The sequence below is a fragment of the Nematolebias whitei genome, chromosome 7, assembly GCF_014905685.2.
Source record: "Nematolebias whitei isolate Nwh7 chromosome 7, NemWhi1, whole genome shotgun sequence".
NCBI lineage: Eukaryota > Metazoa > Chordata > Actinopteri > Cyprinodontiformes > Rivulidae > Nematolebias > Nematolebias whitei.
In genome coordinates this window covers 8,458,199-8,472,400 of record NC_056504.1, presented here as the reverse complement: position 1 = coordinate 8,472,400, position 14,202 = coordinate 8,458,199, and the positions used below count along the sequence as shown (strand labels likewise).

The following is a 14,202-nucleotide window of genomic DNA, read 5'->3' as shown; positions in this document are numbered from 1 at the left end:
TATGTATGTATATATGTATGTATATGTATATATATATGTATGTATGTATGTATGTTTTTTGACAGAGATGTTAATTCAGACTCAGTCATACCTTTAAAAGATTTAGTGGCAATGAGAGGTGCAGAAAACATAGGAGAATACTATGAAAAGGCAAAGCGTGATGATAAAGTATCAACTGACTGGAGGGTTAAAGGAGCTGTGGCTCATAACACATGACCATGACTCCTGTTCCTGAATAAAATATTTTTTTAGGTACTGAGACTAAAAGATGGAAGTTTTTTTTTTTTTTTTTTTAACACAAAGAAGGAAATTGGGATGATGCTTGCTATTGAACTCTTTTGAGTGTTTTTTTTTTTAAACAACTCTCGTTAAACATTATGGCTGAAAAAAATACTTAATGCTAAAAATAGTTAGATATGTGTCACAGAAAATAATAAAAAATTCAAATCACTTCACACATTGTTGAAATGTAAAACATCTGCGAGTTTGTTTGTGTAAAATACACAAACCAGTGAGCTGTTGCCTGTCTGAGATTTCACATCGTCACTTTTCTCAAGTAGAAAAACAATCTTGACCCAGACATTTTATCACTGACACCGTCTCTGTCTAACCTTTCTTTATAGGGATAATCTATCCAAGATTAAATCTTTCATTTTACAGTCTGCAATGCACTACTATTTTGAAGATGGTGGGTTTTCAGGTTGACCTTTGGGACTTCTGAAGTTTTGTTTCTCAGTCTCAGATTTAAAACGTCTTCTAAATGTTTCCAGATATACGATTTAACCTATAAGTCCAAAAGATTTTGGATTAAAGTGTGACATTAAACTTTTTCCAGTCTTTCTTTCCATGTACTTCCAGTTGTTGGCCTACACATATTCAATATGAATGGGAAAATAAAGTAAAATTGAGCTTTTGTTCATGGAAATATGTTCTTCCTTTTGCAAAATGGTAAGAATTTGAAGTACAGTTTTATTTTTGTACATTTTATTAAATCTACGCAATAAAGTAAGAACCCCAGACACCATGTCTGCTTGAAAATCCCTTTAACTTTGACCAGTTCTCTGTACTATGAAGCAGAATTATTAGCTTATCAAGGTAACTTCAATATAATTCAGGAAATGCAGTGTTGAAGCAGGTTTTCTACCTGGGTCTGTTCCTACAGTGAATGGAAACACACCTTGCTCTAGTTATTGTCCACATTGAAGCCCCAATACTTTGGTTTCAGTAACTGGTTCATGTTGATCTCTCTCATAATTGTAGGTGTAAATGTTTGCTGTACCCCAGACTCATGTCTGAACTTATGAATACTATGAAGATACACCATTATTTCATACAGACAGCATGCACTATGAGGGATGATGGCAATCAGATAAAGGGAATTAATTTATTTTATTTTTTGTAGTTTGAAATAAAGCATCTTCCGTCATGGTCTTGTTAGATTTGCTTAATTGGCTATTATAATAAAACACATACAGTGCATTAAATGGTAAATGGACTGTACTTATATAGCACCTTTCTATGTTATCAAGACACTCAAAGCTCTTTACACTACAACCTGTGCCCTCATTTACCCATTCATACAGCACTCTACTAGATCTCTACAAAGCTAATTGAACAAATCATTCTAAAGAGACTAATCAGAGCTTTATCACATTCATACACTGATGGGACACACATCGGAGGCAATGAGGGCTTCAGTGCGCCTTGCCCAGGGACACTTCGTCATGTGACTGCTGGTGGATTCGAACCCCCAACTCTTGTATTGGATGACGACTGCTCTAACCAGTCAGCCACAACCGCCCGCTCATTTTACAGCCTGCTCTGCACTATTACAATTACAATATTAATGTAGAGATCAGCAATTGGTTTATCTTTATCACCAGCACATTCATTTGATCTGAACAGGTGCATGACGACTAGAATTTTACTGACAGAGAACGATTTATTGTTTGTGCTTGCTATGTTGACTTGCTTTTCACAAATGTCAGGAGTGATAGCAGCAGAGTGGGCTCCAGATGACCCAACGATCATAATTTAAGGTGAAACTTCTATTCACTTATTCAGTCAAAACTGAAAACACATTCGTATCCACAATATTCATCATAATCTTCATTCGCAATGAATAAATGTCCATAACTTTTGTGGAGAATTAAAAAAAGAAACAGTTTTAAGGAGCATCATAGTGTAAGTTCTTTAGAATACCAATAATCAGATTAATTGTTTTTACACTGCAAACAATGACACACACTATGAAAAACATGGGATGTTGGAGGATGTGGGTGCTGTTATTAAAAAAGTCACAACTTTCAATTTTAAATTAAATACTTTCTATTTGAGTCTTGTGTTTATGTCACATCTGAAGAACTTGCTACTTTTAAAACTTTGTCTAAAAATATGTAAAACTTGGCCCGTATTCCAGGAGCACCTCAGATCCATGACTGAATTACTGACCTGTACTACTGAGTAAAAGAGATATCAGAGGAGCTTCCACTGGAGGCTTCAGATCAGTCAGCTCTAATTAATAGAAATTAGTGGGCAGCCCAAAGACCCCTCTAGACATGCAGGCAGGCATCCATTTTGCCTGTCTATTAATAGATCTGCTTGGCAGAGCAGGGCACTTGGACTAGAGCTCAGCAAGAATAAGTTTCACCATGCGCTGCAGTTGTCTGAGGAAAACGAGGACGGGATACAAAATGTGCTACATAGAGGTCAACAGATTAAGGTTTATTAGATGATTCTAGTCCTTAGATATCAGGACAGCTGATGGGCAATTTATGAAGCAGGTTTGTTTTAGGCACATAAATACAACAGTGATGAGTTCATACACATCTATTAGATATTAAAAACAAGCAAAAAGTGATGTTTGTTTTTACATGTTTTGCAGTTTATTGAATGCAGTTCAAAGCATCAAGTTATCCCTTTTTAGTCTCTAAAAGGAACATTTTCTAACCAATAAATTAAAAATACAAAGCTCTCAAATAAAAGACATTCTTTTAAATATTAGCATAAAACTCTGGCCAACTTTCTTTCACACCTGTTCCAAAAAATATCCCTCCCCTGTTAAATGGACCACAGTCCTGGGAGGTGCATTGACAAGAGTGCAGTGTCAAATTTAACAAGGCTGCAGGCTGATGTACCTGCCTTTTAAGCAGATTGATTGTTAGACTACCAGTTTGCAAACAATATTTGCATAAGAGTCTCTGAACTGTCGTTCAATGTTTGCAAGGGATTTTCTTTTTGCTGGTATGAGTTAAAGGCTTAGAGACTTGGCACTTGAGAAATAGTCACTAAGTTGTTGTGGGTGTCTTGAATCCATATAAAACACTTCTCAGTTTTTCAAAGTTCACGCTCAACAATCCAGGTAAAATAATCCAACAAAGGTAAGTCAGATCCTCTGGACGTTTTTTTTGTGTTGAAATGTTTTGTCTTTCATCCAAAGGACTTCATAAGTCCGAGGAGCCACAACAAACTCAGTCCCATAAGTAGCTTACTCACATAGTGGGTTATGTGAGTTTATGTTTTGAACAACTTTGGGCATGGCTGCCTCAGAGGAGCCGATGGGGGAGATGGTGGACTCCAGAGACCATATTATCACCATCAAACTGGTTGGCCCACTATGTGAGTGTGTTGCTTATGGGACAGAGTTTTTTGTGGCTCCTCAGACTGATGAAGTCTTTGGATGAAAGACGAGATGTTTCAACACAACGAAACCGTCCAGAAGACCTGACTTAACTTTGTTAGACTTCTCAGTTTAGTTTGTATAGTTCTTGAGTGCTAGTGCTGTATTTTGACATGTGCACAAGAGCTCTTCCTATGGCAAAAAACATCTGTCTGACTACAGTGCTGGATGTACAGGTCTAACCATCCATCCATCCATTATCTTTACCCACTTCTTTCTTTTCGGGTCACGGGGGGCCACTGGAGCCCATATCCAGCTATGTGCGAGACGTGGAGGACACCCTGGACAGGTCTCCAGTCCATCACTGGGACACATATAGACAAACGAGACAAACAACCATTCACTCTCTCACTCACACCTAGGGACAATTTAGAGTTACCAATCAGCCTAACATGCATGTTTTTGGTCTGTGGGAGGAAACTGGGGTACCCGGAGAAAACCCATGCATGCACGGAGAGAACATGCAAACTCCACCCCTCCACCTTCTCGCTGAGAGGGAACAGCTTTACCAAATGTGCCACCTTGATAAATAACTTGTTTAATAAAATAAAAATTCAAACGTGCTTATTTTCTTTTTTTAAGTGTACTCTGGTGCATCAAGTCATAAACCTGGGGGTGGCTGCTGAGATGGGTACAAAGCAGACTGAGGTAGGTATGATGTGGGCAAATGTTGGCCATCAAACATTGTCTAATGCTACAGTTTAGCAAGAAGTGCACACAAAAATAGCTTGTAATTTTCAAAAACTAGCCACACAAAATACAGCAACATGGCCTACAGGTTGCTTAGTCGCAAATACTGTCTTCAACTAAAAATGTACACGTTTTCTGACAATTCTGAGTCACCAACTAATTGCTAAATACATTCTCATTTATAATCTGCACTGTAAATGCAAAATGAAAAAAAAAATTGTGAAGCAAAATGTGACAGGTTTAGAAAAACCTCCATGTTGCTAATCATATAAGCAGTTCAGCAGCCAACTCAGACATGACTTCCCAATTAAAAAAACAAGAGCTCGCTAAGGAAAAAACAAATTCCAATATAATCCACAATACATGTACTAGCATGCATTTCAATGAATAGAGTTTTACAGAGAGAAGAGGGTGAAATTCCAGATTCCTTTAAGGCGAGTATGGTAGCTGAGATTCAGGTGAGAGTGGCAGGTCAGGATGAAGAGGTAAGTACCGTAGGGATCTTTCCAGTTGTACATCTACATGAAGAGGGTTGGTTTGGGGTGAACATCTAAAACAAACAGACTGGATGACAAAGACCTGTTGAAGAGCACAAGGAACAGATACTCATCTGTGAGGAGCACAAGGAAGACAAAGTTAATTTACAATATCTAAATTTGCTCTAGGAGCTGTGGCCTCTAACTAAATATCATTAACCTCCTGAGACCCTGCGTCCACATATATTACATTTTGGCTTGGCTGTACCTTATACTTCACTTTGTTCAATAGTGTTTTATACTTTGTTAAGCCATGTTAATGTTGTTGTGTTATGCTGTAAAATAACCCCATTGTCCCCCTGAGGACATTTTTTTTTTAACAAAATTATGTCATAACCATGTAACAAAACACAACTTCCTGTTCGAAGAGTAAGCTATATTTATACACAAATCAGTTCCATATAATCACAAATATCTAGGAAATATGAAAAATGCATCGCAAACCAGAGCTTGGGTCTCAGGAGGTTAATAGACATTGTCTCAGCATCATCCTTTAGCAGCTTTGGTCCTTTAATACAGCAAGGTGGCTCATTATTGGAATGAGCCACAGCTGAGGAGGAGAACTCATTTTAATTTAAACACAGAATAAATAAATGTGCGGCTTTCAGACAGATTAACCACTTTGGTTGCTGTAAGTTCTATTTCGCATAGGCTTTGCCCTTTAATACTGTCGCTAGTAGGTTTACCCCTAGGCGCGCAGCTCAGCACTGAAAACTTTAGTCCACGCCCACCTGCTGTGTGGGCCTTACCCTCGGTCCGTAGAAATTACGGTGAGACCGGGTAATCGACTCACATTTTTTCTTCAGCCAGCTAGCTAGCACTGTCAGAAGAACGAAGAAGGAAAAGTTGTCCAGCTTTGACCGGCACAACCTTTGCTAAGGATGCCTGGGTCTCCGCCACGCCAATCTCCTGCCATCCCAGTGAGCTCTTCTTCCCCAAGGAGAAGCAGACGAGCAGCCTTGTTCAAGGTAAGCGCCGAGGAGTGCTTTTCCTTGGCAGGCCGCTACCCACTGGACGACGCCATCGCCGTTTCTTACGTTTTTTTTCCCCGCGGTAATCGAATGATTTCCTCGAATAAGGCGATGTTAGCAGCAGCCCCACTGAATGTTTTTCCGTGGAGGGCCTCTACCCGCTGGACTATGCCACTGCCTTCTTTGACGCAGAGTCACGTAGTGAATCGAATGATTCCTCTGAGAAAGGTGATGCGGAGCTGCCCCTTCCCTCCTGGAGAGCGTAGTGACGGAAGACGAGTGGCCAAGCTCAGTCACCTCGGATTTTCCCACGTCAGCGACCACACCGCTCCCAGCCGTCGGCGCCCTCCTCTCGGAGCTGCCTGGCATAATCCAGGAGGATGTTAACACAAGGGACTTTCTGTTCCTCACCTCCCTCCGTCCTGATCGGATGATCTGGCGGCAAGGTTGGCTCCGCCCCGGCTCATCACCCTGACCCCATCTGGCCTCGCTGTCCAGCTGTGACGTCACACTGGAACGAGGCTACAGCTGGGCAAGGCAAGCTGAAGACATCTCTCTCCACCTTTGCCTCCATCTCCAGAGTGGAGGGTTTTACCAATCTGTGTTTTTTCCCTCGGATTTTTTTTTTGTGCAGTTGCTTCATGTTGTGTCTGAATGGACCCAGTGAGGCATAGACTACATCCTGCTTCGCCTTTAACCCACTAGCGACAATCTTAAAGGGCGAAGCCTATACGAAATAGGACATTTGTTACGTACTGTAACCCCAGATTCTATGAGTATAGACACAGCCCTTTAAGCTCTAGACCTCACTGGTTCCTAATGGCTGAAGAAAAAAAGATATTTGGGAGCCGATTACTCGGTCTCACTGTAATTTATACGGACCGAGGGTAAAGCAGGTGGGCGTGGAGTAAAGTTTTCAGTGCTGCGCTGCGCACCTAGATATAAACCCACTAGCGACAGTCTTAAAGGGCTACGCCTATACTAATAGAATCTGGGGTTACAGTGTGTAACCAACGTTTTTATTTTTTTATTTTTTTATCTTACAAAAACACTATATTCAATAGACAGGAATGTTTGTGGTGAACGCCTGACACCTCAAAAGCTCTGTTCTTTTATCTATTTGTGCTGGCATGGGTTTTCTACAACAGATACATTATTCCTTCTGATAAATGATGAATGCTGTATTTTTGTGACAAATTAATGTATCTGCAGTTGATATGTCTCTCACTTTTATCTTTTTTAACATCATGGATTATGGTTTTAACTGTAGTTATTTTTCCTCTCCCTTTTCATGCACCTTGCTCTTTTGTTGATCTAAAACTACATTTATTCCTTTGTGCATATTTATTTTCTAGCTGTTCAGTCTTTTTTGTTTCATACCAACATCCTTGTGAACCAGACAAGCCTGTAAGCACAAAGCATGCAGACTCAGTTCTGACATTTGCTCATGGGTAAGATTTTACAAAAATGTCTTCCATATACTGCATTTCTTTTTCTGTTTGCCAACCGTTCTGCCAATAAAACCAGCAGCCAACTTGTATTTTTCCCTACCATAATTTTGAACTTATCATCACCAGAATGTTTATCTCACACTCCTCCACTCCCATTTGAAGTCTTCCCAGTTCATTATCTGCAGCAGAGCAGCCATCCTTAAAAGTCACTCTTTATTTTTTATAATTCATGCATGGACGCACATGCACATTTTTCACACGTTCTTCTCTTTGCCATCTGTTAAAGGCAGTTCAAGATAAGGCCTTTCACCTCCACTCAGCTATCACTTTTCTGTCTGTCTTCTGCCATCGTCCTTGCTTTGGCCATTGTCATGCACATTGCACCGTGCACATCATGCGTGTAGTGGACCAAGGCCTACGTCGAAACTAAGTCTAAGGTCAAAACTCTTGACCTTTAGAACCTTGTGGGACAGAAGCTGTCATTTCATGTATTTGACTCCATAAATACAGGTTCACCCATCCTGAGACTTTCTTTCTTGAAGATTCAAGTGAAAAGAACACTCTCTTTTTATTATCATTACTATCTTACAAATGTTGATAATCAAAGTGTCTTAGTTCAAACCATTTTAGATGTTGCAGTGAACTAATCAATTTTATTAACTGAGTAATGATTTTTATTCTCATGCAAAGTTAGAACTCATGATTAAATGCTGTTACAAAGTTTATGCAGTTTCTGATTTCTGCTTTTGAATGAGCAAGTGTGTGCGTTCCAAGGTTGGACTCAAACGAAAAACAAGTTGTTATGTTAAAACTGTCATGTTTTAGAATCCTCTCAGACGTAAATAGAGATGTTTTGCACCTGGTTCTTTTTCACGCCAAAACAGAACCCTCTCGGTCTGTGAGAACATTTCTGACCTGTCTCATAACAATTCTCGCTGCGCCTAACCTCTCACGTCACAAAAACACACCCCTTCTGGTCGTTTCTGACCAATGAAAAATCCCAAAAGTGAACCGGGAAAGAGTCTTTAAAATGTCAGTACTTCCTGGTCTAGTCAGAGTTTTCCGACTGCTGGAGTTCGCAGAGTTCTCAGACTCACACAGTTCGAAGAGGGACTCACAGGTAACCAGAGTGACTTACGACTCACGGAGTTACAGAGTTCACGGAGTTCTGATGGAGTGCTGTGGGAGTTCCTGACAGGACAACAAAGCTCTTCCGAGTTCCATGGGATTATAACATTTTCCACTGAGGTGAATGTGTGTCGAACAGAGCCTCGCCACTACTTCTGACGAGCGACAGCCATTCTCAGGAGACGCTGGACAAGTAGCGTTAACGGAATTCCATATCTGCTGATAAATCTTCAGAAGGTAATGGGTCAAGTTTCCTACCAAGCGTACCGAGGCGAGCTGGGCTTCTGATGGAGAGTGTCGGTTCTGGCGAACATTCCTCCCCTCCCATTCAATCTTAACTCCCTCTAAACTTCTTTCCATCTTTAAACTTTCCTATGAAGTAGAAATTCTTCCAGATATTTAGAAATGTCTGTGTAAAATGCTCACCCACATTCATGTGGGCAAAAGATCATAGTTGTACAGTTTTATAAATGTCTGTGGTGCAGCAACGGTAAAATCATGGCCGTATGATTTTTCCTGATTGATTGCTTATGTTGTTAATTTCATAATTTGCCAAATTAATGTAAATGTTTGATGTTAAATTTGATTCTGTAAATAAATGACCGCATTCATTTTGATGGGTCAAATTTAAATGACGTCTCACTTTGCATTTCCTTAAATTCAGTGCACGTTTTATTCAGTCCAGAAAAATGAGGAACTCGCGTTAAATGATGAATATATCCCAGCATCTGTTCATCTACATGCGTGATTGATGCAAAGTAAATGTCAACTCACTGAGACCCTACATTTTCATGAAGTTTTGAGTTTCATTATGCTTTCATGTAAAATTGATATCCAATATATTGTCACAACTTTACAATTTGTTGGAATTTAATTTCTTATTCCCTTTCCCCCACATAGCCATTTCTGTGAGCTTGAATCTAGGTGTTTGCATGAGTATAAACCCATAAAGAAGTCTGGATGTCCACTCTTTGCCTTTGTTTTATAATTGCGACTACCTTTCAACCTCCTTCTGAGTAAAACAAAAAGCTGCCGCCCTCAAAGTCGTTTTCAAGAGCAAACGATTACAGTAAGTGTCACTTGTCCTGCTCCTTGATGTTTTAAGGCTCTGGTGCAGACCTTGTGCAGCATGCTAATGCTCTCGCTGTACTATCTAATACCCTCAGCCGGGGTTAACAGTTTCAGAAAACAACAGTTTTCTCTATATCCCACTTACTTGACCCCCCTTGTACTGTTAGTCCCCTGACTGGAGTGTTTGTTTTTATGCTAGGCTTTGTGAGGTTGGGTGAAGTGCCACTCTGTTTCAGCCTTGATTACTGAGGTGTACGGAGCACTGCAACAGGTGAATTGTGTAATCTGTGTGTATGGTGTGTATTTTTAGACCTAATCAGAAAAAAATCAAGTAACAGTTTGAAATCAGCACCTGTTACAATACAGCACAGTCCAAAAAACAAAGCCAAGTAAAATATACAGAGACTTAATCAACACTGCTCTCACAGTTCGTTTTTCTGCCAGTTATAGAGAAAGCTTTAATGAATGTAGATTAGGAAAGTGGAACAATAACAAAGTGAGTTGCAAGTTCACCCACCTGGCATCAGCAAATGGCATCAACAAAGAGAAATATATTCCTAAAATGTTCATATTGTCATGCATGTTTTCAACACTGTTATAACCAGACCTGCTGCATAGATGGGAGTAAAGCGTTGTGCAGTTGTGTTGCTGCAGCCATAACTCATCTGCGTTTGAGTCTCAAGGTAAAACTTTCAGATGCATTGCTTTTTATTAGTGTTCTTTGATAACATAAATGATCTGTTGTTTCAAATTAGAGTTCTGTGTGAAGTTTAAGACCAATTATTATCTTACCTGTTGTAAAAAGCTCTTTGAATGGCCTCAGTTTAGGGAAATAAAGTTATTATAATTCTGACTGGATTAATAAATTTGCAAATCAGAGTGGGGTCAAGACAAGTTCAAGTTGTGTTTATTTGTCATATGCAAGGTTAACACAAGATTAACAGTACAACAAAATGCTTAGGATGAGAAGACCTGATTTGACTCATTGAAAAAAATCAAAGAACAAACCAACAAGAATATACAAGAGAAGCATGCAATAAGGATACACCACAAAAAGGTACCAAAAAGTGGAAAAGTAATTAATTAAAATATTTACAATGTCCTAAATAGAGATATTGAGCAACAACATGGTAGAATATAATGGTGCAGCAGGATGAATTTGAATAAGTATTTTGAGCTAGTAATATAAGCTAAAATGCACATTATATATATATATATATATATATATATATATATATACTGCACATTATTAACACATACCACCATACCACATAAAGGTTATTGCACAGGTAATGGCGTTGAGGTTTAATTATTAGTTAGTTATTGCTAGTTGTACAGTGTTATTTAACAAGAGTTCAGTAATCTGACAGCTTGTGGGTAATAGCTGTCCTTTAGTCTTTTCATGTTCGATGGCAGACTCCTGTATCTTTTGTCTGAGGGTAGTAGACGGAAGAGTCCTTGTGCTGGGTGGGTGTGATCTTTAATGATGCTGCATGCTTTACATAGACATCGGCTGTGGTAGATGTCCTGGATGGTGTGGAGACTGCTACCATTGATGTCTTCTGCTGTTTGCACCACCCTCTGTAGTGCTTTTCGGCTCTGACTGGTGCAGTTCCCATACCATCCTGTGATGCAGCCTGTCAGCAAGCTCTTAGTGGTGCACCTATAAAAGTTGGTGAGGATGTCAATGTTCGTACGAAACTTCTTTAATCTTCTTAGGACGCAGAGTCTTTGTCTGGCTTTCTTGACCACAGTGTCTGTATGTAAAGTCCAGGACAGATCCTCGGTAATGTGAATGCCAAGGAACTTGAAGCTGCTGACCTGCTCCACCTCAGCGTTGTTTATGTAGATGGTGGAGTGTTGGCCTCCATGTTGTTTCCTGAAGTCCACTATTATCTCCTTTGTTTTGCTGACATTTAGAGAGAGGTATTGTTAAAACATCTTGGGCTCCCCCTGGACGAGCTGGAAAGTGATGATGGTAAGAGGGATGCCTGAGTTTCTCTCCTGGATCTGTTGCCTCTGCGACCAAGCTATTAATTTTTATTTTTTGTTTTTATTCAACTTTTATTTATACAGGTTAGTCTCATTGAGCCATGTGTGCTCAGTTACAAAAGAGACCTGTTTTAAACAAAGAACAGAAGAGGAACAATAGACAGTCATGTAAAAAGCATATCAAATTAAAAGTAAATAGAGGAAATTAAATAAAAACTAGGCAAAAAACTTTAAAAAAAAATGATACAAAAACAGCTACATTATAAAGTGATGTAGAAAACTAAAAACAGTAACATGTCTGCGTTGGTTTTTGCCATGAACATAGCAGTAGTTTAAAGCCACTTAGAGAGATCAAGGTTGAGAGCTTCAGATCTTTTTGCAAGATATTCCAGGAAACAGGAGTGAACAGAGTAGGAGAAGGCCCTTTTGCCTAGGTCAGTCTGCACTGAGGGAACACTGCAGGTAATAATGTCCTGGGAGTGCATGCTGTAGCTGCACTCACAAAGTAACTAGTAGGAGGAGATGTATGAAGACAACAGACCAAGAAGTGATTTAAAGATGAAAATGTACCGGTGAGAGAGTCTACGTGAAGTTAATTATGACCAGTTAACCAGTGAATACTGGGTGCAGTGATGGGTACGGTAGTTACAACCAGTTATGAATCTTAGTGCACCATGATAGATGGCATCCAACATCTGCAGGGTGCTTGTAGGGGTGTTCATGTAAATAATGTCACCATAGTCAATGGAAGGAAGGAAAGTTGCAGTCACAAGGCGTTTTCTAGCATTCAGAGTTAGGATCTATTTCTGAAAAAGAAACCCAGTTTTACTTTCAGTTTCTTTACCAAGTTTTCGACATGAGGCTTAAAAGAGATGCGAATAAACCAAGATACCCAAGTATTTGTAAGAATCGCCAAACTCTACAGGAACACCATTTGAAGATAAAATAGAAAGAAGAACTGCTGCGACCAACTTCCTGTTTGAAAACAACATCCCTTTGATTTTATTAGCATTTAGCACCAGTTTGAGACGGAACAAATCTGACTGGATGATGTTGATTGCAGACTGTAAAAGCTAGAAAACCTTAGCAACTGTTTTAGCTCGACAGTAAACAACTTTGTCGTCGGCATAGCGATGCAAGCATGCATCAGGAATGAATACACAGTAGAAGATGGAAATAGAGATTAAAAAAGGTTTAAATAATGTTTCACAGTGAAAAGGCTATTGCTTTAACTGTAATTTTTATGAAGAAGATTCAGAAAAATCTTTCACTCTGAGATCAGTGCAAAAAAAAAAAAAACAATGTCTATTGATCAGAAATTTAATATCTGAAGACAAATAAAAAATGTTGATGCTGCAAGTGGGTGATGGAAAACACTCAAGTTTGAAATGCGTGGGTCTGTGGAAAGATCCTGCTGTGTTTGAGAAGTGTCCTTGTTTTTTTCCTCTGTTCTCACCTTCATAAGTTGCGCCATGTGGTGTGTGTTGTTTGTGTGTGTCTGTGCATTTTGTGTATTTGTGTAACATTTTCTACACTTTCAAAGCATTTCATCTGACATTTTCAGAAACAGCTACATTTTACCACAAATTATTATTTTTTCTCTCAAAAATAATTTAGTGCTGGAAGAATATTGCATGACTTTAACCCCAGTTAAAGGTTTAGTACACTAGTTACTTAAAGGTTTAGTACACTAGTTACTCTTAAAAGCACAGTTTTAGTGAAAGGCTTTCTTCACAGACCTTCTTTTCTTGAGTTAGATAATTCCAACAACTACAGTACAAACAATCACAGTCACAGATGTTTAGGACCCAGGATACAGACTGGACTTGAAAGTATCAAAAATAAACAGTTTTATTAACAAAATTATAGAAAAAAGTGCTGACTTGGCAGCCAGGAAACTTACAAAAACTCAGAGCTCAGAAATATCATAAGGGCTTGAGGAGGGCTGAGACGACGTCCAAAGATGTTCAATGAAAGACAGAAGAAACAATATAAGGATGCAAAATATAAAGGAACACTAACGATGGAGAAAGACCTGTTGGAGAGACAAGGACCAGGTGAAAGTGGGCGGGGCAGTGAAACTGAACTGATAACAGGTAACAGCTCGTAATTGTCAAAAACCTGTTTCCTACTGATTAATGATTTTATTGGATTCTTATCACTCAGTGGTAAGAACTGATTTCATATTCTTGTACTGCTGTCATCTTATCTATGTCTGAGCTGTGACCTCACTGGTGCAGGGTTTATTCCGAACCCACATGGAGAATGTATCCTCTGTTTCTGTTGTAACTAACCAGTAGTCCCCTAATAAGACTTGCCTATGTGTTCCCCAATAAGTACAGGTTAACTACCCATTAGCTCCTGATTTGTTACCCTTTGGTTTCCTTGGTAACTACCTATTAGTTCTTAATTAGTTCCCCTTCATTTACAAGGTAACAAACCAGTAGTCCCCTAATAAGACTTGGCTATGTATTCCCCAGTAAGTACTGGTTAACTACCCATTAGCTCCTGATTCGTTACCTTTTGGTTTCCTTGGTAACTACCTATTAGTTCTTAATTAGTTCCCCTTCATTTACAAGGTAACAAACCAGTAGTCCCCTAATAAGGCTTGGCTATGTCTTCCCCAGTAAGTACTGGTTAACTACCCATTAGCTCCTGATTTGTTACCCTTTGGTTTCCTTGGT

The 14,202-nt window shown here is 39.3% G+C and overlaps 1 protein-coding gene across 2 annotated transcripts in view; it reads left to right on the top strand.

Annotated features, from left to right (window-relative positions):
• The window catches only part of LOC119412237 (MICOS complex subunit mic25a), an 83,720-nt gene that overhangs the window by 58,491 nt on the left and 11,027 nt on the right, over positions 1-14,202 (top strand). The gene's annotated exons all lie outside the window — the stretch shown is intronic.